This window comes from Orcinus orca, chromosome 8 (assembly GCF_937001465.1).
Source record: "Orcinus orca chromosome 8, mOrcOrc1.1, whole genome shotgun sequence".
NCBI lineage: Eukaryota > Metazoa > Chordata > Mammalia > Artiodactyla > Delphinidae > Orcinus > Orcinus orca.
Genome location: NC_064566.1, coordinates 29,552,153 through 29,578,896, shown reverse-complemented (window position 1 = coordinate 29,578,896; position 26,744 = coordinate 29,552,153). Strand labels below are relative to the sequence as shown.

The following is a 26,744-nucleotide window of genomic DNA, read 5'->3' as shown; positions in this document are numbered from 1 at the left end:
ATGTGCTGTTGGATTCTGTTTACTAGTATTTTGTTGAGGATTTTTGCATCTATGTTCATCAGTGATATTGGCCTGTAGTTTTCCTTATTTGTGACAGCTTTGTCTGGTTTTGGTATCAGGGTGATGGTGGCCTTGTAGAATGAGTTTTGGAGTGTTCCTCCGTCTGCTATATTTTGGAAGATTTTGAGAAGGATAGGTGTTAGCTCTTCTCTAAATGTTTGATAGAATTCGCCTGTGAAGCCATCTGGTCCTGGACTTTTGTTTGTTGGAAGATTTTTAATCACACTTTCAATTTCAGTGCTTGTGATTGGTCTGTTCATATTTTCTTTTTCTTCCTGGTTCAGTCTTGGCAGGTTGTGCATTTCTAAGAATTTGTCCATTTCTTCCAGGTTGTGCATTTTTTTGGCATATAGTTGATTGTGGTAATCTCTCATGATCCTTTGTATTTATGCAGTGTCAGTTGTTATTTCTCCTTTTTCACTTCTGGTTCTGTTGATTTGAATCTTCTCCCTTGTTTTCTTGATGAGTCTGGCTAATGGTTTATCAATTTTGTTTATCTTCTCAAAGAACCATCTTTTAGTTTTATTGATCTATTATTTCCTTCATTTCTTTTTCATTTATTTCTGATCTGATTTTTATGATATCTTTCCTTCTGCTAACTTTGGGGTTTTTTATTATTTCTCTAATTGCTTTAGGTGCAAGGTTAGGTTGTTTATTCGAGATGTTCCCTGTTTCTTAAGGTAGGATTGTATTGCTATAAACTTCCCTCTTAGAACTGCTTTTGCTGCATCCCATAGGCTTTGTGTCGTCGTGTCTCCATTGTCATTTGTTTCTAGGTATTTTTTGATTTCCACTTTGATTTCTTCAGTGATCACTTGGTTAATGAGTAGTGTATTGTTTAGCCTCCATGTGTTTGTATTTTTTACAGATCTTTTCCTGTAATTGATATCTAGTCTCATAGTGTAATGGTCGGAAAAAATACTTGATGACATTTCAGTTTTCTTAAATTTACCAAGGCTTGATTTGTTACCCAAGATATGATCTATCCTGGAGAATGTTCCATGAGCAGTTGAGAAAAATGTGTATTCTGTTGTTTTTGGATAGAATGTCCTATAAATATCTATTAATATCTTGTTTAATGTATCATTTAAAGCTTATGTTTCCTTATTTATTTTCATTTTGGATGATCTGTCCATTGGTGAAAGTGGGGTGTTAAAGTCCCCTACTATGATTGTGTTACTGACAATTTCCCCTTTTATGGCTGTTAGTATTTGCCTTATATATTGAGGTGCTCCTATGTTGGGTGCATAAATATTTACAATTGTTATATCTTCTTCTTGGATCGATCCCTTGATCATTATGTAATGTCCTCTTTGTGTCTTGTAATAGCGTTTATGTTAAAGTCTGTTTTGTCTGATATGAGAATTGCTACTCCAGCTTTCTTTTGATTTCCATTTGCAGGGAATATCTTTTTCCATCCCCTCACACTCAGTCTGTATGTGTCCCTAGGTCTGAAGTGGGTCTCTTGTAGACAGCATATCTACAGGTCTTGTTTTTTGTATCCGTTCAGCCAGTCTGTGTCTTTTGGTGGGAGCATTTAATCCATTTAAATTTAAGGTAATTATCAATATGTGTGTTCCTATTACCATTTTCTTAATTGTTTTGGGTTTGTTATTGTAGGTCTTTTCCTTCTCTTGTGTTTCTTGGCTAGAGAAGTTCCTTTAGCATTTGTTGTAAAGCTGGTTTGGTGGTGCTGAACTCTCTCAGCTTTTGCTTGTCTGGTAAGGTTTTAATTTCTCCATCAAATCTGAATGAGATCCTTGCTGGGTGGAGTAATCTTGGTTGTAGGTTTTTCTCCTTCATCACTTTAAACATTTCCTGGCACTCCTTTCTGGCTTGCAGTGTTTCTGCTGAAAGATCAGCTGTTAACCTTATGGGGATTCCCATTTGTGTTATTTGTTGTTTTTCCCTTGCTGCTTTTAATATGTTTTCTTTGTATTTAATTTTTGATAGTTTGATTAATATGTTTCTTGGTGTGTTTCTCCTTGGATTTATCCTGTATGGGACTCTCTGTGCTTCCTGGACTTGATTAACTATTTCCTTTCCCATATTAGTGAAGTTTTCAACTATAATCTCTTCAAATATTTTCTCAGTCCCTTTCCTTTTCTCTTCTTCTTCTGGGACCCCTGTAATTCGAATGTTGGTGCGTTTAATATTGTCCCAGAAGTCTCTGAGACTGTCCTCAGTTCTTTTCATTCTTTTTTCATTTCTTTTTTGAGTGCTGCAGTATTCTGATAGATTTTTTGTGTCTGAACAACATTCCATAATAGAAAGAGATAAGTATTAAAATGTAAAGGGAACTTTGTGAGGTTCTTGACAAATATAAATTTAATGACAGAAATCCTGATTACAGATAAATTTTTCTCAGAACCACAATGCCCTATGTTCAATGTTGAATGAAGTATGGTTTGTAAAACTCAGCATGATATTCTAAATAAGCTATATTGTATAACAAGCATAACTATTTTTATATTATTTTCTCAAATTTCATCTGTTTGTAGCTACTATTCCCAACTAATATTTGGTAACACACAGCGTGATCTGCAGGAATACTAAGAGATAGTTTAAATGTAAATTCTTTTTTGTCTTGTTACAACCTAAATTTTCAAAAGCATTAAAACTTCAATAGAATTAATTAATGCAAGAACAGTGATGATATTTCATAATACTTATCATTTAGGTGGACCTTATAATTCTTCACAGAGGTTTTGGCCACCTTACTCTCTTCTCACATAATTTACCAAGATTGTTAGACATCAAAGTAAAGAAATAAAATGTAATGCTCTGTTATGCAAAGTAGAAGTTTGCCTTTTTGGTAATGTAACATTTCCTTAGGCAATTCTTTACCTTAAATACAGGATATTTAAGGACAGATTTTCTGCCATTAGCATATGCCCTATTAAATATATCACTGCCCAGATGTTAGAATACAAAGCTGAAATCAAACAAGAGGACATGCTCCATTTCTGATTCTTGAGTAATAGCTTCTGTTCATTAAACTCTATCTTTATGTTTGGCCAGTAATACTTGTCTGCCGTGCAGAAGGTGAGGATCTGTATTGTTAAACAATCAAATGGTATGATTCCTCATTCTTTCACGTGGAAAAGCATTATCATCCAACTCTTATAAGTGCTAAATTGAGGGCAAGGTTGTAAATAAAACCATTGGCTTTGGAGTCAGAAAAACGAGCTTGAATTCCAGGTTTGAATATATTAGCTGAATAGCTCTGTAGTATCCTGAATCCTCATTTATTTCACTTCAAAATGAGTACAGTATTGGTACTTTCTCATCAGGTTACTATGAATCAAATAGGAAATACTCAGTAAATATTTATGAGTTAACTTTAAGTCATAATTACCACAATGTAACTCACATTTCTGGACACCATGGTTAAGGAGGTATGTACTTTTATCCTGGTAGTTTTAAGTGCAGCCTCTGCATCACTAGCAGTAGTTGATTGGGTTTATGGTCGGTTTACTATTTGGGAATTTTATTCCTATTTGATATTTATTTAACACCCGCAGTGTTTGCTATACCTTGACAAGGCCTATAAAACACACAGTCATTGCCCTTGTGGAGTTTCCATTTATAAGAAAACAAACTGGGAAGAAACGAACCAGTTGCTCAAGGTATTTGACATTCATTTAGGTCAGAGAATGTTATTTGTCCTACAATTCCATATCAGTAAGTGTCCAACCTAAGTGGTCCTTTTAGTAAGATTCTCCAAAATACATTTTGAGGAGGGAAAATGAGTATTTTATGATATATGAGATGGAAGATTTCTAAAGGAGTATTTAAGAAGTTTCCTATTTCTGCACTCTAAAGTCAATGCAGAGATACTAAAGGACCAATAAAGTGTGTATGTTGCAGGTGTTCAGGAGAAAATAACATGAAACGTAAATAGACAGTTCACACTTAGAATGAGCTGATGATCTTCTCTTGCAGCACCACTGAAACATATATTATTAGAACTGGATCTATGTAATTCCCACCCACTTACCTTTGTCTCAGAATTTATAAATCTCTTACTTTATCTCCATTTTGTACTCCTGTTTCTCATCAGATAGCTTATCCTGACTCCTTTTCTTTCTGTCTTCTCTAGGACTTAGTTCAGTCAATTTTCTTGCCCTCTTCAGTCTTGAATCCATTATCCACTGGTATCTTTCCTTCAGTCTACAAACATATTCAAAAGTGAACCATGCTAAAAGCAAATCATAGTAACTAAAATCTCTCCTTGACTCTGTTTTCCTTACCAAAATAACCCCCATCATTCTGTTTTCTTTCATATCTTGACCTCCTAAAGAAAGTCTCCAACTCTTCATCTATATTTCACTTATCCAATTCCAGTATACTCTCTATAGAAACTATTCTCTTAAGTATTAATGGTGACTTCTTAATTACTAGGCCCTGTATCCTAATCTCCCTCTTCACTTTCCTGATCTCTTCAGCATTTGATAATGTTCATCTATCCTTCCATAAAAATCTGTTCTCCATTGTATTCTCCAAAATCACTCCTGTAGCTTTTTCTCTCTAACTCTGATTCCTTGACTAAATCCTCTTTCTATGTCCCATAAAGCCAGACCATGTTTCCTGTGAGTTGTTCACAAGGTATAGGTAGTTCTAGGGATGTGCATTTAGTGAAGGCAGTACTGTGAAAATTACTCCATGATCATCCATGGAGTAGATGAGAGATGAGTATCCTGCCAAGATAACAGACAGTGGAAATAACAGAGATTGGAGTCTTCCTGGAAGTTAAAATTGACATCAAATTAAGTAAGGTGTGTCCTGGACTTCCCTGGTGATGCAGTGGTTAAGAATCTGCCTGGCAATGCAGGGGACATGGGTTCAAGCCCTGACCTGGGAAGGTCCCACATACCGCTGAGCAACTAAGCCCATGCACCACAACTACTGAGCCTGCGCCCTAGAGCCTGTGAGCCACAACTACCGAGCCTGCATGTGCCACAACTACTGAAGCCCATGCACCTAGAGCCCGTGCTCCGCAGCAAGAGAAGCCACCGCAATGAGAAGCCCATGCACCACAATGAAAAGTAACCCCTGCTCGCCGCAACTAGAGAAGGTCTGTGTGCAGCAACGAAGACCCCACACAGCCAAAAATAAATAAATAAAATAATTTTTTTTTAAAGTAATGTGTGTACCAATAACCAGGACTTCAGCTTTGGTAATGGCAAACAATAATTTGGACCAACCATCCCACTCAGAACAACTAGAAAACCTAGAAAAGATTTTTTTAATAAGAATTCACTTTGAAAGCACCAGAGGGTTAATAAGGCAGTGAAAAATATCCAGGAGAAGAAGGAAACCCAAAGAGGTTAGCCCAGCATTTGTAGCTGCCAGTTGCCAATTCCAGAAGTGGCAGCTGAGAAACTAAACAGAACTTCTGATGACAGTCTTTAGGGAGTACAGGTGAACTCAAAGCCAACTGGACCTTGAAGGAACTGAAGCTCAGTTTCAAATTATCTTAGTCCTTGAATTGGATTAAATTGATCCTGGATGCTAGAGTCCCTAAATGCCTCATAAAAGCAATTTTAGATACTCTTTTGGGAAAAACAAATTCTTACACACAAATCATTTCAGTAATATTTCATATTTAGTGTCCATCACTAAATCAGAAATTAGTCAGTCATGAAGAGACAAAGCATGATTTTTAAAAGAGAGAAAAATCCAGGTAATAAAACGCACTAGGGCAGGGGAGTATTCAGACAAATGCTGTAAATATGTTCAAGGAAAATAAACTGGAAAGTATAAAGAATAAAACAAAAATTATAGAACTGAAAAATATAGTACCCAAGCTTATGAACTCAGTGGACTGGTTTATGAGCAGATTATACACAGCTAAAGATAAATAGTGAACTAGAAGTTATTTCAGAAGGAAATATCCAGAATAAAGCATGGAGACAAAAAGAAAAAAAAAAGAGTACAAGAGGCATTGGAGTTACAATGAGAAGTCTAATTCATGTGTAATTAGAATCCCAAAAGGAGAAATAAAATAGAACAGAAGCCACATTTGGATAGAGAATGGCTGAGAATGTCCCCAAACTGATGAAAGACATCAAGTTACAGTTTCAAGGACCCCCAAAACTTCCTAGGAACAGCATCTTAAAACCCACTGGAAGCCAAAATCATAGGCAATGCACATTCTCAGGGAATATGGCTCACATAATCTTTTGAGGGGAGGGGGTACTGATGGAATCCAGCAAACCAAAATACAAAACAAAATATCAGTTAAGGGAGAAGTTTGATAAAATGTACTAGGATAAGCTTTGAATGCATGTAAATACAGAACTAAGAGTAAACAACCGTGGGAATTATTGCTACGGATCAGAATGCAAACATAAGTCTTGAGAATGTAAAATTAACAGAACTCACCAAAGGTATGAGTTTAAGAGGTCTGTTACATTGATGTGTGTTTCAGTTTTTGTGCCAGTACCATGCTGTTTTTATTACTGTAGCTTTGTAGTATAGTCTGAAGTTAGGAAGTGTGATACCTCCAGCTTTGTTCTTTTTTCTCAAGATTGCCTTGGTCATTCAGGGTCTTTTGTGATTCCATATAAATGTTATGATTATTTGTTCTAGTTCTATGAAAAATATCATGGGTATTTTGATAGAGATTGCATTAAATCTGTAGATTGCTTTGGGCACTCTGGACACTTTAACAATATTAATTCTTCCAATCCATTTCTTTCTATTGCTTTCAAATTGCTTTATCTCAACATCACTAATCATCAGAAAAATGCATATCAAAACCAGAATGAGATATCACCTCACACCTGTCAGAGTGGCTATCATAAAAAAGACCACAAATAACAAATGTTGGCAAGGATGTGAAAAAAAGGGAAGGTTTATACACTGTTAGTGGAAATGTAAATTAGTGCAGCCACTGTGAAAAACAGTATGGAGTTTTCTCAAAAAACTAAAAGTAAAGCTGCCATATGATCCAACAATGTCACTGCTGGTATATATCTGAAGAAAATGAAAACAATAATTCGAAAAAATATATGCACCCCAATGTTCATGGCAGCATTATTTACAATAGCCAAGATATGGACACAACCTAAGTGTCCACCAACAGAAGAATGGATAAAGAAGATGTGAGGTAGATATATAGATATGTGTGTGTGTGTGTGTGTATATATATATATATATATATATATATATAACATGGAATATTACTATATATATCTATATATCACACATGGAATATTACTCAACCATGAAAAAGAATTAAATTGTGTCATTTGCGAAAGTGTGGTTGGACCTAGAGAGTACTATGCTTAGTGAAATATCAGATAAAGACAAATACTATATGTTATCACTTATATGTGGAATCTTAAAAATAAATATGTATATATAAAAACAGATGCACAAATATGGAGAACACACTAGTGATTATCAGTAGGGAGAGGAAATGAGGGAGGAGCAGGATAGGGGTATGGGATTAAGAGATACAAACTACTATGTATAAAATAGATGAGCAACAAGGGTATATTGTACGGCACAGGGAAATATAGCCACTATTTTTAATAACTTTAAATGAAGTATCTATAAAAATATTGAATCACTATGTTGTACACCTGAAACTAATATAATATTGTAAATCAACTATACTTCAAATAAGTAAATATTAAAAATGAAAGAAAATGTACTACTGGAGGGGACAATTCAACTCATGGAACTTTCACTCAAATGATAGTAAACATCTTACATTTCTGCACAGTGCTGATATGGTAAGAAAAAAAGAATATGTCCTCTTCTTGGATTTACATATATTGTTTATGATTTTGCTTTTCTCTTTTTAATGGCACCATACCTACTTCTTCTGAATCTATAAATTATAGTTTTCACACAGAAATCTCTCTGATGGTGATGAAAACCATGTTTAAGAGCCAGCCAGATGACTTACGCATTTTCTGTTTTGTACATACATATATGATTTTCATGGGGTAGGGAGGGGTTAGGGAGAAGGGGAAAAAAACAACTATCATGAATGTTGAACCTGTCTAGTTATTCTAGAATCTATCATTGTTCCTTTGAAGAAATTCAACATTTGCCTTACAACCAGAGAATAAACATCAGCTGCTAGAGAAAGCTATTGAATTTCAAAATCCCTTTGAAATGTCACGTTAACCTGTTTAACTTTCAGTCAGTTCTTTAAAGCACCAAACATTTCCTGATGACTCCCAGATCTAAGACTGCTTATATTTCTCTAACTTAAAAGTTTGTTTCCTTCACTTGCAAACGAACTGTGGTGAATGAATCAGCGCTGTTTAGACCTGGGAGAAGTGTATCACAGCTGCAATCTGTGTGCAATCGTTCTGCAGGTTAGTTCAATTTGTGAACATTGAACAGGGTCAAATGTAAAATCTGGTCATTTGACTAAAACTACATGGCTCTGGCCTTTTATTTAGCTCTCCATTAAATTTTAATCTTTAAAGCTGTATTTGTTTCACTTACTATCTTTTATTCTGAGATATGTAGAAATCAGACAACCATTAATTTATTATTTGACTCAGCAACATCTATTGAGTGTCTGTTTGCTAGGTGCTGGGGGTAAAAGTGAAAAGAAATGGTGTGCCCCTTGTTCTTGAAGAACCACATTATAGTATAAACTGAGACAGTTATGTAAGTTCTGAAAAGTTAGAATATAACAGGCTAAATACTATAATAGAGGTTAAAATTCTATAAGAACACAAAGGAATGAATAAATGAATGAAGTTTTCTTCTTCCAGGCAGAACTGGATTTATGGTCAGCCCTTCATATCTGTGGGTTCTGTATCTGTATCCAACCAACCTTGGGTCGAAAATATTTGGTAAAAAAATAACCAGAAAGTTGTAAAACGCAAAATTTGTATTTGCCTCATTCAGGAAACTACATAGTATTCACACTGTATTAGGTATTATAAGTAATCTAGAGATTATTTAAAGTATACAAGAGGATGTACAAATACTATGCCATTTTGTATAAGGAATTTGAGCATCCATAGATTTTGGTATCCGTGGGGGTCCTGGAACCAATCGCCCATGGATACCAAGGGATGTATAACTGGTCCTTTTAGTGTGAGAGCAATAGGAATTGTGTGCTGAATCATCAGTAGCTTTGTTTCCTGGGACGTAATATCAGGTGGCCTTTCCTTGTAATGTCATTAATAGTCTTCCTGCCTTACACTTATTGTTAGTTATACTTGTTCTTTGAACTTTATGAACTTTGATTTCCATGACCCGTGAATGCACATTATTGAGAAGACTAATATTCTTAGACATGGATGGCCACCTAACAGTAATTGTGGTATAACCTATCTGAATGAGCCATTTCATCCTAGAATTAGAATTCTTAATATTTTTGAAGCCATTGTCTTTTTTGAGAATCTAATTAAAATTAGAGTCTCTCTATATGAAAAAGCACATACACATTAATTTTGTATAATATCAAGGGGTTTATAAAACACCCTCATGTCTATGATGGGCTCCAGTTCAATGACTTTTGCACTAGAGAAACATCTCGATTCAAGCCATATTTCCCAAATCTGACCCTGTGACAGTCAAAGGATAAATGTTGACAATTTCTACCTATTAAACTCATTTGGCTCATTCATTCCTGATGCTTCAAGTTTCCTACTTTGTTTTAGAGGATTCCAATCTTGGCATCAACCAACCTGGGCAGTGTCCCAGTAAGGCTAATCTGGGCTCCTGTAGGAGTTTTGTGCTAGACACAAAGAATAGAAGGGATGAAATGATTTCTGAGGGTCTGAGTAGATCAAATACTCCAGACTAGTGCTGTCTGTTAGAAATATAATGCAAGCCACCAATTTGAGCCACATTGTAATTTTAAATTTTGAGAAGCCACATTGAGAAAAGTAAAAGAGAATAATTGAAATTAATTTTAATAGTATAATCTAGTTAAATTAATATATCCAATATATTTTAACATATAATCAACATAAAAATAAGATAGTTTACATTCCTTTTTTTTATACTAAGTCCTTAAAATCCGGTATGTGTTTTACACTTACAGCACATCTCAATTTGGACTTGCTACATTTCAAGAATTATAGGTTCTTGAAAGCTATAGGTGTCTAGTAGCTACCATATTGGACAGCACAGTTTTAAATCTGGAATAAATGTCAATTTTTCTGTATATCTGGCTTTGTTATATCAGTGATCAGCTTTTCACCTTTCAAGAAACCCTCTCCCCCATAATAACTATCTGGTAATAAATGAATGAACAGTTTCTTCTATTGTACTGTATCACACATGGAGGAGGATATAAGCCATACCCCCTGAAGTCATGCAGTGCAGTGATCCTGATAATGAAGAAGCTACATCTTTTCATTCCTCTTCTGTAATGGGCCAGTGGATTTGGTGCAGCTACAAAACAGCCTTAAAAATAAAATAACCCAAACAGATCTTTGTACCCACATCCAAAATCAAGCAAATTCATTCTAACATCCTCTCTAAAAATTGTTTCAGCCTGACTATACCAGGGTTGCCGTTCAAATCAGCATTAAAAGTTGAGTGTGAATTCTGGGTAAATCGGTGCATTCCTGATGAGGAGCAAGTAACCACAGCATATATGAAACCAGGAATGGTGCTTATAATGAAAGATATTTAAAGTTAATGATTATTCTTTTAAAGGGGGATGGGTATTCTCTCCCCATCCCCTTCACCACACAAAAAAATATTGCTATCTTATTCAGGTATTATAGAGCATTTACCTGAATAGTTTTGAAGACTAAATGCCAAAACTGCAGTTCATATGCAGCAGCTATTTTACAGAGACATCTTTAGCATGATTCCTCAGTTAAACTACTTCTTATATGCATTTCATTTTTAGAATAATAATTTTCTTGCCATCAAATGGAAAAACTTCCCCCCAATTTTTCCAGGCACCATTTTTTTTTTAATCCAGTGAAGTGCTCTGTTGTGTTTTTAAATGGCATCGTTTGGAACAGACACATCATCCTTTGAGGAAAGGACACACTGTTAAGTTTGTTAAAAGCTATAATGGGCATCTTGAATCTTTTTCTCAGAGGTAAAAAAAACCCTCATGCTAGCAGTTAATAATCATTAATAAGAATTTTTTAAAATAATGGCTACAATATTGTAGTGTTAATTGCATTACTCACTGAAAGAAATGCAATGAGTCATATTTTATAGTTGTTACTTATGCAATTTGGAGAACTTTTTAGGCACTTGATAAAGAATGAGAGGACTCCAAACCGGGTAAAATGAGTCTAGAAAAATAATTTCCTTTCTTTAATAAGGTTTAGGAAATTTGCAATTAAGAAGGCTAAAGCAACCTGAAAATGCAGCATGGATTCATAGTCTTTTCAAACTCAACAGGACCTCAGCAGGATCAGTTGATTTCAATTGTTCCCAACCTTTTCAAAATCAAAGACACTTGGGACTTCCCTGGTGGTGCAGTGGTAAAGAATCCACCTGCCAATGCGTGGGACACGGGTTCGAGCCCTGGTCAGGGAAGATCCCACATGCCACAGAGCGACTAAGCCCGTGTGCCACAACTACTGAGCCTGCGCTCTAGGGCCCGCGAGGCACAACAACTGAAGCCCACGCTCCTAGAGCCTGTGCTCCACAGCAGGAGAAGCCACTGCAATGAGAAGCCCACGCACCACAACAAAGAGTAGTCCCCTCTCGCTGCAACTAGAGAAAGCCTGTGCACAGCAACGAAGACCCAACACAGCCAAAAATTTATTAAAAAAAAAAAAATCAGACCCTTTTGCTATTCCTCATTACCAGCTTTTCCCACAACATGAACCTAATGTTTAAGGAAAAAAATGTGTTTTTCTACCAAATATAAATAAAGTTTATTTCCCTATTAGTGTAAAGCATATACAATTACAAAGCAGCTTCTGCTGAGTGTAAAACAATGTGTGTTACAATGATGGATCAAAATAATTCCAGAGAAAATGAACACAGTTATGTGATATTTAAGTTAGCCTCCACAGATGGACCAGACAAAACACAGAAGACTTAACTACATTAAGAAGCCAAAGCAAGTTGGTGCATTCTCCAGGATTAGTTGTCCATGTTTATTTACTGCAGACTGATAAGTGTGCTCACAGCTCAGCTCAAAAATGCCAGATTCCTTAGTAACTAAAAGAATATTGATACTTCAAAAAGAACGAGGTGAAGTACTAAATGCTTGAATTTAAGCTCCTTCACACCTCTCCTTGTAATAACCTTCACCTCTTCTAACAGTTAAATCCTTTTCATCATCCAAAACTCAAATGTTCTGGCCATGAGAAGGCTGCCTCCTACTACAGGGAGCAAAATTGACTAAGGGTCCAAGCTGCTGCTCTCTGAAGTTCATCCCTGCATTTGCACTGAGGCTGTGCCTACTGTGGGCTGCTTCCCACCAATAATTGAGTGAGGTAGGAATGCAAATACAGACCCATTTCTGAGAGATGGGGAGTACTTGACAGTCAGCTTTGACTGAAGGACTCACAAATGGCTCTGCTGAAACTTCCATCCAAACTTCCTTACCTCTCCTTACACAGGGTCAGACTTGCATCACAGTCTGATGGCTCTCCCAGACTTCTTCAGCTTCCTCCTTATTTCCTTTCATGCAGGTAGTTCTCTTAATAAACTCTGTGCACATTTAATTCTGGCTTGGAGTCTACTTCTCAGAGGGCCTGGACGAATACATCAGCTCAAATGGCTCTTTCAATTTCTCAAACTGCATGTGCTCATAACACTGTACAAAAGAAGAGGAAGTGGCCCATCATAATTTGGTCCCACATCATCTCCCCATCTGCCTTTACCATCTCTGTGTGTTCTAGGTACACCCAACTCACTACAGTGCTCAACACTCTACACATTTGAAAATGTCTCCTATGCCTAAAATTACTTCCTCTGTAGTTATATAACAACTTCATTTTACCAGACTACATGCATATCATCTCCTTTGGTAAACCTTCCCTGACATCTCAGAGCAGAATTTAGAGTGTCCTCCTCTTGCACCCATATTTTACTTACTTTAGCTTTCATCATCTTGGCATTTTTAAAGATGAGCCAGTTGTTTTTTAGAATATCTTATTTAATTTATTAACAGTTATATTTTTATTTTTTATTTGGCCAGTTAGAGTCCCTTCAATTTTACTTCTGTGTTCTTTTGATACGCCCTCATCCTGCTTTGAGCATTTCCTTAATTTCTGTTACCAAAGATGTTCCACGCTAATCATCTTTCCCAGTTCCAGCCCTGGATTCAGTCATTTCTTCAAGGAGTCCTGTTCATTTTACTATTTGAAACTAAGATATGATCACTAGGTGCTCATTACTACTGGGATGCCACTGTTTCCAAGCCCAATTAGCAGATGGCTAGGAACTACACATACATTTATATTTATTTCTGTATCTATCTGTAATAACTATTTTTTGAATAATATCTGTTTTAAAAAGGAGAGAGCAGTCTTCAGGCTTAGAGTCTTCTGTAAGGAATCATCTCTCTTTAGAATCTAATAACACTGTTAACACTGTTTAATTGTGAATGTGTTTAAAGTTACCTGATCTATTTCTTTCCTTTAAATATATTTTTAAATGAGGAAAAAGTTACATATTTTATTTTATTAATAAATTATTTATTTATTTATTTATTTATGGCTGTGTTGGGTCTTCATTGCTGTGCGCGGGTTTTCTTTAGTTGCAGTGAGCAGGGGCTACTCTTTGTTGCGGTGCATGGGCTTCTCATTGTCATGGCTTCTCTTGTGGAGCATGGGCTCTAGGAATGCAGGCTTCAGTAGTTGTGGCAGGTGAGCTCAGTAGTTGTGGCTTGCAGGCTCTAGAGCTCAGGCTCAGTAGTTGTGGCACACAGGCTTAGTTGCTCCGTGGCATGTGGAATCTTCCCAGGCCAGGGCTCGAATCCGTGTCTCTTGCATTGGCAGGCAGATTCTTAACCACTGTGCCACCAGGGAAGCCCAAAAGTTACATATTTTAATCAGTAGTTCTGTATATATACCAGATTGAGATGTAGAACATTTTCATCTCCCTAGAAGTTGTCAGTCAATCTCCACCCTCTATAGGCATCCACTCTTCTGATATATATCAGAATTGGTTTTGCTTCCTTTGTAAATATTTTTAAGGAAAAATAAAAGTGATAATAAATTAAATAAGATTATAAACGGTAAAGATGATGTGAGGAGTATAGAATAGCACAGAAGACATTGCATAAATGATGGGAGTTTGGCCACAATGGTTTGTTTCATGGACATCTTAGCCTTAGAAATGTTGCTGTTGCTGTTACGGAGATGGCCACCAATGGTATTCAAGCTATGGCCTTCCCACTCCACTCTTTCTATATGTACTCATCCTTTAAACATCTATTATATACCTACTATGTGCTGTGTGATCCAGGGGCTGTAGATAAATAAGAAACAATGCCTGTACCCAAAATAGAGATGATCAGCATAACCTGATCCATGGAATTGTTTACAAATATGGCCACAAATTCTTGTGGCCACCTTATGGATGATGGTCAAAATTCACAAATCCACGGATATGCAGGAGGACAATTTTGGAGGCAGTTGAAAGAAATGAGAAAAAAAGGAAAAGCAAAGAGGGTAGAATTCCTATTTTGTAATTTGCATATGGTTTTTAATAAATACAAATTGTTTTATTATAAAATTACATCTGGCATTAAAATAAAAGGGACAACCATACTCTACAACTTAAGCATATTAAACACCATATCAATACAAATGTGCTGACACAGTTATTCCTCCCATGGTAAAATCCAGCTAGAAAGAAAATTAATTTGGATTGAAATTGTTTGGATAAGAGCTAAATGGCGATACATTCCTTCTTTTACTCTACTTGTTTTTGCCTTCGTATACGTTTATTGTCCAGCAACTGACTCAGTTTTGTACTGCAGTTAGCACATTGTGAAAGGCACAAAGATGAACACAAAGTGATGCTGTCAACCAATCAACAGGTATTCCCTGACTGTCTGGGCCATGTTCCCACAGAGAAAATGCTCTCCTTAGGGGAATCAATTATGCTTACAATTTTTAATTTTACAATACTTTTGAGAGATAGGGATTATAAACTCCCACATAAACATTTCCTACATTAACTATTAAAATATATTCACAGTAGGTCATTGGTTACCAAGCAACTTTTATTAACAAATATCACTAAATTCCCATATCCTACATGAATTTGAGAAGCTTAGCCGTTCTGGAAAGTGGAATAAATTCTACTAAATTCTTTTTACAGAGAATAGGGAAATGTCAGAAGGATCGACTTTACTTGTAAAACCTAATGAAATTTGAGACAGACTACTTAAAGCTATAAATTCAGAAACAATCATTTATCAATGCAAATAAATAAGCAACGTGAACATCTGGAATCTTTTTTCTAGCTCTTTGCCCTACTTCTCTATAACAGTATCTCAGTATCTGCCTCACTGGGATCAATGAGATAGTGTGTGTATGTGGGTGTGTGTGAGAGAGAGAGAACGATAGAGAGAGAGTGTATGTGGTTTGTAAAGCATGGCACAACTATCCAAGTGTAAAATCTTCATAAGTCTGTACACTTTGCTATACAAAAACATAGTATAACACGTGTCCTTGCATTTGAGTATCGTTTAAGTGTAAACTTAAGGCAGTTTAATGTGACAGAACAGTATTCAACACTCATGTATAATGGTGAATGAGGCATGACAGGAAATTTATAACAGCAAAATTATCATAGATAGCCTTGAGAGGTCTTAAATATAGACAACTCATGGTTAGGAAGGCTCTAAAGCCAAAGCTTGAGAGAGACTAAGTGTTATAAGCTCTGTTGGAAGGCTCACTTGGCCTGGAGCCACGAAGCAAGTTACTTGTTCTCTTTGCCTTGATTTCCCTCACATGGATGTCATGGTTACAAAGGTGAAACTGGCTCTGTAGATGAACGTTATGAGACAGAGGGTAAGGTATAGATAGTGTAGTTCTTTGTGAAGTAATTTATTATTCAATTTACATTAAGTGAACTTCATTTCTTTGCAAGTTGAGCTTGGGAATCTGAATTCTTTTAGCGATGCCCCAGGACCTAACCTCCACCTCTTCACAGCACAGGTGAGAAAATGCTGCCTGATCTTTCTTTTGGGAGGAGGGACTGTTTAGGCAAAATGGTTAACTCATGAATCAGTCCACATGGCTCTCTTACTTTGGTGCTCCTACAGGAACACAAGGCGGGAGGAGAGAACAGAGGGAGAATGGGATATTGGAGTAGTAAAGAAGTTGGCCATGTCCCTTTTCCCACTGCTAAGTTATAGACTTCTTGGGTCATTCCATACAAGAGAAGAGAGGAGCCTAAAATTGGATGAGAGGTTGGATGTTGTTTTAGATTGATTTTTAATATTTGAAAATGATGCTGTTTTATTATTATCCAGAAATGGCCAGAAAATCTATAGAATTGGCTTGAGAGGACAGAGAAGAAGGACCTAGTAGAATGGTTTGAGGACAGCAGTAGAAATAAAAAATAAAACTGCCTTTATGGTTTCCTTCTTACTACAGCTCATTCAACAAACAGAAGCAAGAAGGGTCAGAGCAGTAAACATTGCTACCCATTCAGTGACATAGAACTTAAGGGAAAACAGTGAGTGGTGCTATAACTGGGTACATTTCTTTTCAATTTTACAAAACTTATTTTAAAATCAGTTTTGAACTTTTAATCCCTTCATGTATGTTTTGAGTTTGCCAAATTATGCTGCCAAGAAAAAGGTGCTGAGAACCACAGTGGAAGGGAATAGGAGACATGGAATTCAGTGGAATATTGAGACTGAGCACAGATTTAAAAAATCATCAGCACAGAGGTGGTTGAGATGACCTTGTTTGCCTATCCCTGGACCTGTTTTCAGTTTCGGCTTTAGATAGATATAGTCGTATAATTTCATGCCTAGCTCACTGTTTTAAAGGTGGCTCTCTTGAAACATTTTGCAAAAATTCATACTTGTCAATAGATTCTGGAATTTTTCTGGGCCGTGTCAGTCTAAGGGCCTGGAAATTTCACTGAAGAATTCCATTTGAAGAATTTCATTTATGTGACAATTTGGAACTATTTTGTAGGTTAAAGTTAGTTCTGCAAGACCAGGCCTTCTTGGTCTTTGGAGGAAATCCATCATTCAGTTGGTTAAAATTCCTGAGCATTGGTTTCTTCATTGCTAGAAAACCCACTAATACTTAACAGGTTTGTGGGAAGATCAAGACAAAAGAATATATACCATGGGATACAGGGCCCCCCATGTTTTGGATTCTCCCTACCTGTCCAACTTTATCTCACACCATCTTTTTCCTTCACTCACTACCTTTCTGGCACACTAGCTGCCTTTCTCTTCCTCAAACACATGAGGCTATTTCCCACCCCAGGGCCTTTGCAAGTGTTCTTCTCTCTACATGTAATTTTTTATCCCTCTAGCTCTTTGCTCCATATCTTTCAGGCCTCCTCTCAATATGATCTTCTCAGTGAGGTCTTTTCTTGCCTTCTATCTAAGTTGCCTCTGCTGGATATTTAGTATCTCATAAGCTTGCTTGTATCTCTCATATCATTTTTTACACTCTGTAATTATGTTGCCCATTTATGTATTTACTTTGTTTTTACCTGTCTTCTCCCGCTGAATTTCATGATATTTTTCATTGAAGCATAATGGACATGTAACATTATATTAGTTTCAGGTGTACAACATAATAATCTGATATTTGTATATATTGCAAAATGATCATAATAAATCTAGTTAACATCTGTCACCATACATTGTTCAAAATTATTTTTTCTCATGATGAGAACTTTTAAGATCTAGTGTCTTAACAAATTTCAAATATACAACACAGTATTATTAACTATAGTCATCATGCTGTACATTACATCTCCATGACTTATTTATTTAATAACTGGAAGTTTGTATCTTTTGACCCCCTTCACCCGTTTCTCTGATTCCCCCCAGCCCCTCCCTCTGGCAACCACTGATCTGTTCTCTGTATCTATGAGCTCATTTTGTTTTTCTTTTTAGATTCCACATGTAAATGAGATCATACCGTATTTGTCTTTCTCTCACTTATTCCACTTAGCATAATGCCCTCAAGTCTCATCCCTATTGTAGCAAATGGGGAGATTTCATCCTTTTTATGGCTGAATAATATTCCACTGTGTATGTATGTATATACATGTATGTGTGTATATCACATTTTATCTATTTATCCATTGATAGACACTTAGCTTGTTTCTATATCTTGACTATGGTAAATAATGCTGCAGTGCTGCAGTGAACATGGAGGTGTATATATCTTTTCAAGTTAGTTTTTTCTGTTTTTTTTAGATAAACACTCAGAAGTGAAATTGCTGGATCATACAGTAGTTCAATTTTTAACTTTTGAGGAACTTCCATGTTGTTTTCCATAGTGGCTGCAGCAGTTTACATTCCCACCAACAGTGCACAAGGGTTCCCTTTTCCCTACATCCTAACCAACGTTTGTTATTTCTTATCTTTTGATAACAGCCACTCTTACAGGTGTGAGATGACATCTCATTGTGGTTTTGATTTGTATTTCCCTGATGATTTGGATTTCAAGATCTTTGAGATAAAAAACCTTATCTGTCTTGTTTACTGCAGTGCCCAAGATAGCTAATACAGTGCCTGGCACACATTAGACACTCACTACATGTTTGTGGAATGAATGACAAATGTTAGATTGAACATTTTGAAATAATAAAAATGTAAAGAAAAGTAGTTTATGCTCTTTCTGAGAAATTGCACAGGCATATTTATATGAAGGCATAAAAAGGAGATAGGAGAAAGGTCTCCCTATAGGAAAGGTTCTAAAGGCCAGGGTTTGTTTAGAAAGCCAAGCCAGAAGCTCTGACTGAGGTGGACAATGGCCTGGCATTCTCTGACCCCAAAGGTGGCTCCTTCAAAGCAGTGGCATGAATTTTCACTTGGCGGAGCATTTCAGACCAGATGAACCATGCCAAACCAAAGGGCTGGGAGCAAAAGCATCATTTTCATGATGTCATTTTGTAGAGCTATCTCGAATGATTTCACAGGTTAATACTAGCATCTCTTGGTATTTAGAGCTAACTACCTTTAAGCCATAATTTGTCATCTTCAAATTAATCGGAGACCCAGATGGCATCCTGGCTGAACCAGGATGTGCTCCTGGGAAGAAGAGGCATTACCTGGCATGGTTGTGGCTGACACAGGCCCTGGTATGCTGGCCTCAGGACTCATTTCTTGAGGAGACTGGGCACATTCAGCTCCACACTTGGGCCTGGTTCCATGGACATGTCCAGAACCTCACAGTTGCTAATACCATCCTGGCTCACTCCACACAGAACATTTTTTCTCTTTTTCATTTCCTGCTTCTGGTAGGCAGAACTTTTGCTTACAACTTTGGAAGGAGTATATCACTTATAGGCAGGTAGAATAGACTGAAGGACAGTAGACTTTGGATTTACACGTGGTTCTCTGGCTTTACCACTTGCAAATTCTACGATCTTTGCAAAATCACTTAACCTGACTGAGATTTTCTCCTCTATAAATGCAGAAGATATCACTAAATAGAGTATTTCTGAGGATTCCATAAAATAGTATGTATGAATGTGTTTGACACATAAATATTTCCTTTTCTTCTCCCTCTCTTTTTTCTTTCCCATGTAGTTGATGTATAATGTCTCTGGATACTGGCAGAACCAGCACTAATGGTCAGAAACTGGTTCTCAAGCCATGTAGTCTTGATTTTACATCCCAGGATTCCCTGTCCACCTCTACGTTAACTGACTACACTAAGATATAGTGGGAGGTTCAAATGAAAGTAAGCCACAAATTAGGACTAAGTGACTTTGATCATCTTACCTAGTGCAGAGAAATCTTTATTTCTTTCTTTTAAATTTATTTAGTTTAATTTATTTATTTTGGGCTGCATTAGGGCTTTGTTGCTGCATGCGGGCCTTCTCTAGTTGTGGCAAGTGGGGGCTACTCTTCGTCGTGGTATGCAGGCTTCTCACTGTGATGGCTTCTCTTGTTGCAGAGCACAGGCTCTAGGCACACGGGCTTCAGTAGTTGTGGCGCGTGGACTCAGTAGCTGTGGCTCACGGGCTGTAGAGCACAGGCTCAGTAGTTGTGGGACACGGGCTTAATTGCTCCATGGCACATGGGATCTTACCAGACCAGGGATCAAACCTGTGTCCCCTGCATTGGCAGGCAGATTCTTAACCACTGTGCCACCAGGGAAGTCCGAAATCTTTATTTCATTAGGCATTGCCTTAGAGTTTAGTACATCTTCTTGTACTGTTTCCAAAGAAATCAACCAGCAAAGAGAGAGGAATAGTATACATATGTCAGGTGTAGTAGACAGAATTTTGACCCCATGACTTTTTCTCTCTCTGGTGTTACACCCATGTATATGTTACATGGCAGAAGGGACTTCACAGATGTAATGAAGGTTACTAATCAGTGGACCTTAAGATAGGGAGATTACATTATCTCTTTAAAGCAGGAGGGAAATCTGAGATATGCAAAACATGAGAATGATTCTGTGCTATTGTTGGGTTGAAGACACGGTATCATATGTCAAGGAAATGGGAATCTCAGTCCTACAGCCACATGGAACTGGATTCTGCCAATAACCATTGAGCATGGAAGAGGATCTTGGGCCTCAACAGGCAGAGAACTACAACCCTGGCTGACACCTTGATTTTACCCTTGTGAAACCCTAAACACAAAATACAGTCATATCATGCTGTACTTCTGACCTACCAAAACTGTGAGATAATAAAAAGTGTTGTTTTAGGCCATTATATTTGTGGTAATTTCTTACAGAATCAGTTTTTAAAAAATACACCAGGCTTGGAACTTTCTCCAAAGCATGATAACAATAAAAATTAATCAGGAGGGGAGCTTCAAGATGGTGGAGGAGTAAGATGTGGATATCACCTTCCTCCCCACAAATACATTAAACATAACTCTACAAGTGGAACAACTCCTATAGAACACATACTGAACACGGGCAGAAGACCTCAGACTTCCCAAAAGGCAAGAAACTCCCCACGTACCTGGGTAGGGCAAAAGAAAAAAGAAAAAACAGAGACAAAAGAATAGGGACGGGACCTGCACCAGTGGGAGGGAGACATGAAGGAGGAAAGGTTTCCACACACTAGGAAGCCCCTTCATTGGCAGAGATGGGAGGTGGAAGTGGGGGAAGCTTTGGAGCCACAGAGAAGAGCACAGCAACAGGGGTGCGGAGGGCAAAGCAGAGAGATTCCCGCACAGAGAATCAGTGCCGACCAGCACTCACCAGCCTGAGAAGCTTTTCTGTTCACCCTCCAGGACGGGTGAGGACTGGAAGCTAGGACTCGGGCTTCAGAGGTCAGAACCCAGGGAGAGGACGGGTTGGCTGTGTGAACACATTCTGAAGGAGGCTAGTGCGCCACAGCTAGCCGGGAGGGAGTCCGGGAAAACGTCTGGAGCTGCCTAAGAAGCAAGAGACAATTGTTTCAGGGTGCGTGAGGAGAGGGGATTCAAAGCACTGCCTAAGCCAGATCCAGAGATGGGTGCGAGTCATGGCTATCAGTGCGGACACCAGAGATGGACATGAAACACTAAGGCTGCTACTGCAGCCAACAAGAAGCCTGTGTGCGAGCACAGGTCACTATCCACACCTCCCCTCCTGGGAGTCTGTGCAGCCCGCCACTGCCAGGATCCTGTGATCCAGGGACAACTTCCCTGGGAGAACACACGGCGTGCCTCAGGCTGTTGCAACGTCATGCTGGCCTCTGCTGCAGCAAGCTCACCCCACATTCTGTACCACTCCCTCCTCCCAGCCTGAGTGAGCCAGACCCCCCTAATCAGCTGCTAATTTATCCCCATTCTGTCTGGGTGGGGAAGAGATGCCCTCAGGTGACCAAATCAAAAGCTGAACCCCAGGAGCTGTGCGAACAAAGAAGAGAAAGGGAAATCTCTCCCAGCAGCCTCAGGAGGAGCAGATTAAATCTCCACAATCAACTTGATGTACCTGCATCAGTGGACCACCTGAAAGACAACAAATCATCCCAATATTGAGGTGGTGGACTCTGGGAGCAACCGTAGACTTGAGGTTTGCTTTCTGCGTCAAATTTGTTTCTGGTTTTATGTTTATCTTAGTTTAGTATTTAGAGCTTATTTTCATTGGTAGATTTGTTTATTGATTTGGTTGTTCTCGTCCATTTTTAAAAAAAATATATATATATTTTTTTCCTCTTTCTCTTTTGGTGAATGTGTATGTTTCTTTTTGTGATTTTGTCTGTATACATTTGCTTTTACAATTTGTCCTAGGGTTCTCTCTGTCCATTTCTTTTTGGTTTAGTTTTTTTAGTACAGTTTTTAGCACTTGTTATCACTGGGGGATTTGGGTTTTGGTTTGGTTGCTCTCTTCTTTCTTTCTGTTTTTTATTACTTTTTAATTTTTTAATAATTTTTATTTTTTAAAAATAACTTTATTTATTTATTTTTTCTTTCTTTCTTTCTTTTTCATTCTCCCTTTTCTTCTGAGCCGTGTGCCTGACAGGGTCTTGGTGCTCTGGCCAGATTTCAAGCCTGAGCCTCTGAGGTGGGAGGGCCTAGTTCTGAACATTGCTCCCTGAGAGACCACCCAGCCCTATGTAATATCAAATGGCAAAGTCTCTGCCAGAGATCTCCATCTCAACACTAAGACGCAGCTCCACTCAACGAGCAGCAAGCTACAGTGCTGGACACACCAGGCCAAACAACTAGCAAGACAGGAACACAACCCCACCCATTAGCAGAGAGGCTGCCTAAAATCATAAGTTCACAAACACCCCAAACACACCACCAGGCTCTGTCCGGCCGACCAGGAGGACAAAATCCAGTCTCAACCACCAGAACACGGACACTAGTCCCCTCGACCAGGAAGCCTACACAACCCACAGAACCAATCTTCCACACTGGGGGCAGACACCAAAAACAACGGGAACTATGAACCTGCAGCCTGAGAAAAGGAGACACCAAAAACAGCAAGTTAAGCAAAATGAGAAGACAGAGAAATATGCAGCAGATGAAGGAGCAAGGTAAAAATTCACCAGACCAAACAAATCAAGAGGAAATAGGCAGTCTACCTGAAAAAGAATTCAGAGTAATGATAGTCAAGATGATCCAAAATCTTGGAAATAGAATGGAGAAATTACAAGAAATGTTTAACAAGGACCTAGAAGAACTAAAGAGCAAATAAACAACAATGAACAACACAATAAATGAAATTTAAAATTCTCTTTAAGGAATCAATAGCAGAATAACTGAGGCAGAAGAACAAAATAACTACCACAGAAAATAACTACCACAGAGCAGAGTAAACAAAAAAGAATGAAAAGAATGGAGGACAGTTTCAGAGACCACTGGGACAACATTAAATGCACCAACATTTGAATTATAGGGGTACCAGAAGAAGAAGAGAAAGAAAAAGGGACTGAGAAAATATTTGAAGAGATTATAGTTGAAAACTTCCATAATATGGGAAATAAAATTAAAGTCTAGGAAGCACAGAGAATCCCAAAGAGGATAAATCTAAGGAGAAACATGCCGAGACACATATTAATCAAACTAACAAATGTTAAATTCAAAGAAAAAATATTAAAAGCAGCAAAGAAAAATCAATAAATAACATACAAGGGAATCTCCATAAGGTTAATATCTGATCTTTCAGCAGAAACACTGAATGCCAGAAGGGAGTGGCAGGACACATTTAAAGTGACGAAAGGGAAAAACTTACAACCAATATTCCTCTACCCAGCAAGGAGCTAATTCAGATTCGACAGAGAAATTAAAACCTTTACAGACAAGCAAAAGCTAAGAGAATTCAACACCACCAAACGAGCTTTACAACAAATGCTAAAGGAACTTCTCAAGGAAAGAAACACAAGAGAAGGAAAAGACCTACAATAACAAACAGAAAACAATTAAGAAAACGGGAATAGGAACATACATATGCATAACTACCTTAAATGTAAATGGATTAAATGCTCCAACCGATAGACATAGACTGGCTGAATGGAAACAAAAACAAGACCTGTATATATGCTGTCTACAAAACACCCACATCAGACCTAGGGACACATACAGACTGAAAGTGAGGGTATGGAAAAAGATATTCCATGCAAATGGAAATCAAAAGAAAGCTGGAGTAGCAATACTCATATCACATAAAATAGACTTCAAAATAAAGGCTATTATAAGAGACAAAGAAGGACACTACATAATGATCAAGGGGTCAATCCAAGAATATATAACAATTGTAAATATTTATGCACCCAACATAGGAGCACCTCAATATAATGAAAATGCTAACAGCCATAAAAGGGGAAATCGACAGTAACACAATCATAGTAGGGGACTTTAACACCCCATTTTTACCAATAGACAGATCATCCAAAATGAAAATAAATAAGGAAACACAAGCTTTAAATGACACATTAAACAAGATGGTCTTAATTCATATTTATAGGACATTCCATCCAAAAACAACTGAATACACTTTCTTCTCATGTGCTCATGGCACATACTGCAGGATACATCATATCTCAGGTCACAAATCAATCCTTGGTAAATTTAAGAAAATTGAAATCGTATCAAGTACCTTTTTCAAACCACAATGCTATGAGGCTAGATATGAATTACAGGAAAAACAAAAAAATCTAAAAAATACAAACACATGGATGCTAAGCAATACACTACTAAATAACCAAGAGATCATTGAAGAAATCAAAGAGGAAATCAAAAATACCTAGAAAAAAATGACAATGAAAACACAATGGCCCAAAACCTATGGGATGCAGCAAAAGCAATTCTAAGAGAGAATTTTTTACCAATACAATTCTACCTCAAGAAACAAGAAAAATCTCAAATAAACAACCTAACCTTACACCTAAAGCAATTAGAAAAAGAAGAACAAAAATAAAAACCCCAAAGTTAGCAGGAGGAAAGAAATCATAAAGATCAGATCAGAAATAAATGAAAAAGAAATGAAGGAAATGATAGCAAAGATCAATAAAACTAAAAGCTGGTTCCTTGAGAAGATAAACAAAATTGATAAACCATTAGCCAGACTCATCAAGAAAAGAAGGGAAAAGACTCAAATCAATAGAATTAGAAATGAAAAAGGAGAAGTAACAAGTGACACTGCAGAAATACAAAGGATCATGAGAGATTACTACAAGCAACTCTATTCCAATAAAATGGACAACCTGGAAGAAACGGACGAATTCTTAGAAAAGCACAACCTTCTGAGACAGAACAAGGAAGAAATAGAAAATATGAACAGACCAATCACAAGCACTGATATTGAAACTGTGATTAGACATCTTCCAACAAACAAAAGCTCAGGACCAGATGGATTCACAGGTGAATTCTATCAAACATTTAGGAAGAGCTAACACCTATCCTTATCAAACTCTTCCAAAATACAGCAGAGGGAGGAACACTCCCAAACTCAATCTATGAGGCCACTACCTCCTTGTTACCAACACCAGACAAAGGTGTTACAAAAAAATAAAACTACAGGCCAATATCACTGATGAACACAGATGCAAAAATCCTCAACAGAATACTAGCAAACAGAACCCAACAGCACATTAGAAGGATCATACACCATGATCAAGTGGGATTTAGCCCAAGAATGCAAGGATTCTTCAATGTACAAAAATCAATCAATGTGATACACCATTTTAACAAACTGAAGGATAAAAACCATATGATAATCTCAGTAGAAGCAGAAAAAGATTTCAACAAACTTCAACACCCATTTATGATAAACACTCTCCAGAAAATAGGCATAGAGGGAACTTACCTCAACATAATAAAGGCCATATATGACAAACCCACAGCCAACATCATTCTCAATGGTGAAAAACTGAAACCATTTCCTCTAAGATCAGGAACAAGACAAGGTTGCCCACTCTTGCCACTGTATTCAACATAGTTTTGGAAGTTTTAGCCATGGAAATCAGAGAAGAAGAAGAATTAAAAGGAATCCAAATCAGAAAAGAAGTAAAACTGTCACTGTTTGCAGATGACATGATACTATACATAGAGAATCCTAAAGAAGCTACCAGAAAACTACTAGAGCTAGTCAATGAATTTGGTAAAGTAGCAGGATACAAAATTAATGCACAGGAATCTCTTGCATTCCTATACACTAATGATGAAAAATCTGAAAGAGAAATTAAGAGAACACTCCCATTTACCATTGCAAAAAAAAAAGAATAAAATACCGAGGAATAAACCCACCTAAGGAGACAAAAGACCTGTATACAGAAAACTATGACACTGATGAAAAAAATTAAAGATGATGCAAACAGATGGAGAGATATACCATGTTCTTGGATTGGAAGAATCAACACTGTGAAAATGACTATACTACACAAAACAATCTACAGGTTCAATGCAATCCCTATCAAACTACCAATGGCATTTTTCACAGAACTAGAACAAATAATTTTACAATTTGTATCGAAACACAAAAGACACTGAATAGCCAAAGCAATCTTGAGAAAGAAAAACGGAGCTGGAGGAATCAGGCTCCCTGACTTCAGACTATACTGCAAAGCTACAGTAATTAAGACAGTATGGTACTGGCACAAAAACAGAAATATAGATCAGTGGAACACGATAGAAAGCCCAGAGGTAAACC

General features: G+C 37.4%; 1 long non-coding RNA gene across 1 annotated transcript in view; it reads left to right on the top strand.

The window, feature by feature from the left end:
• The window catches only part of LOC125965283 (uncharacterized), a 32,896-nt gene extending 6,574 nt beyond the window's left edge, over nt 1-26,322 (top strand). The window contains exon 2 of the long non-coding RNA XR_007478997.1: nt 1,510-26,322. This is a non-coding gene — a long non-coding RNA (uncharacterized LOC125965283). The remainder of the gene's footprint in view (nt 1-1,509) is intronic.
• Nucleotides 26,323-26,744: the final 422 nt, after the last annotated feature.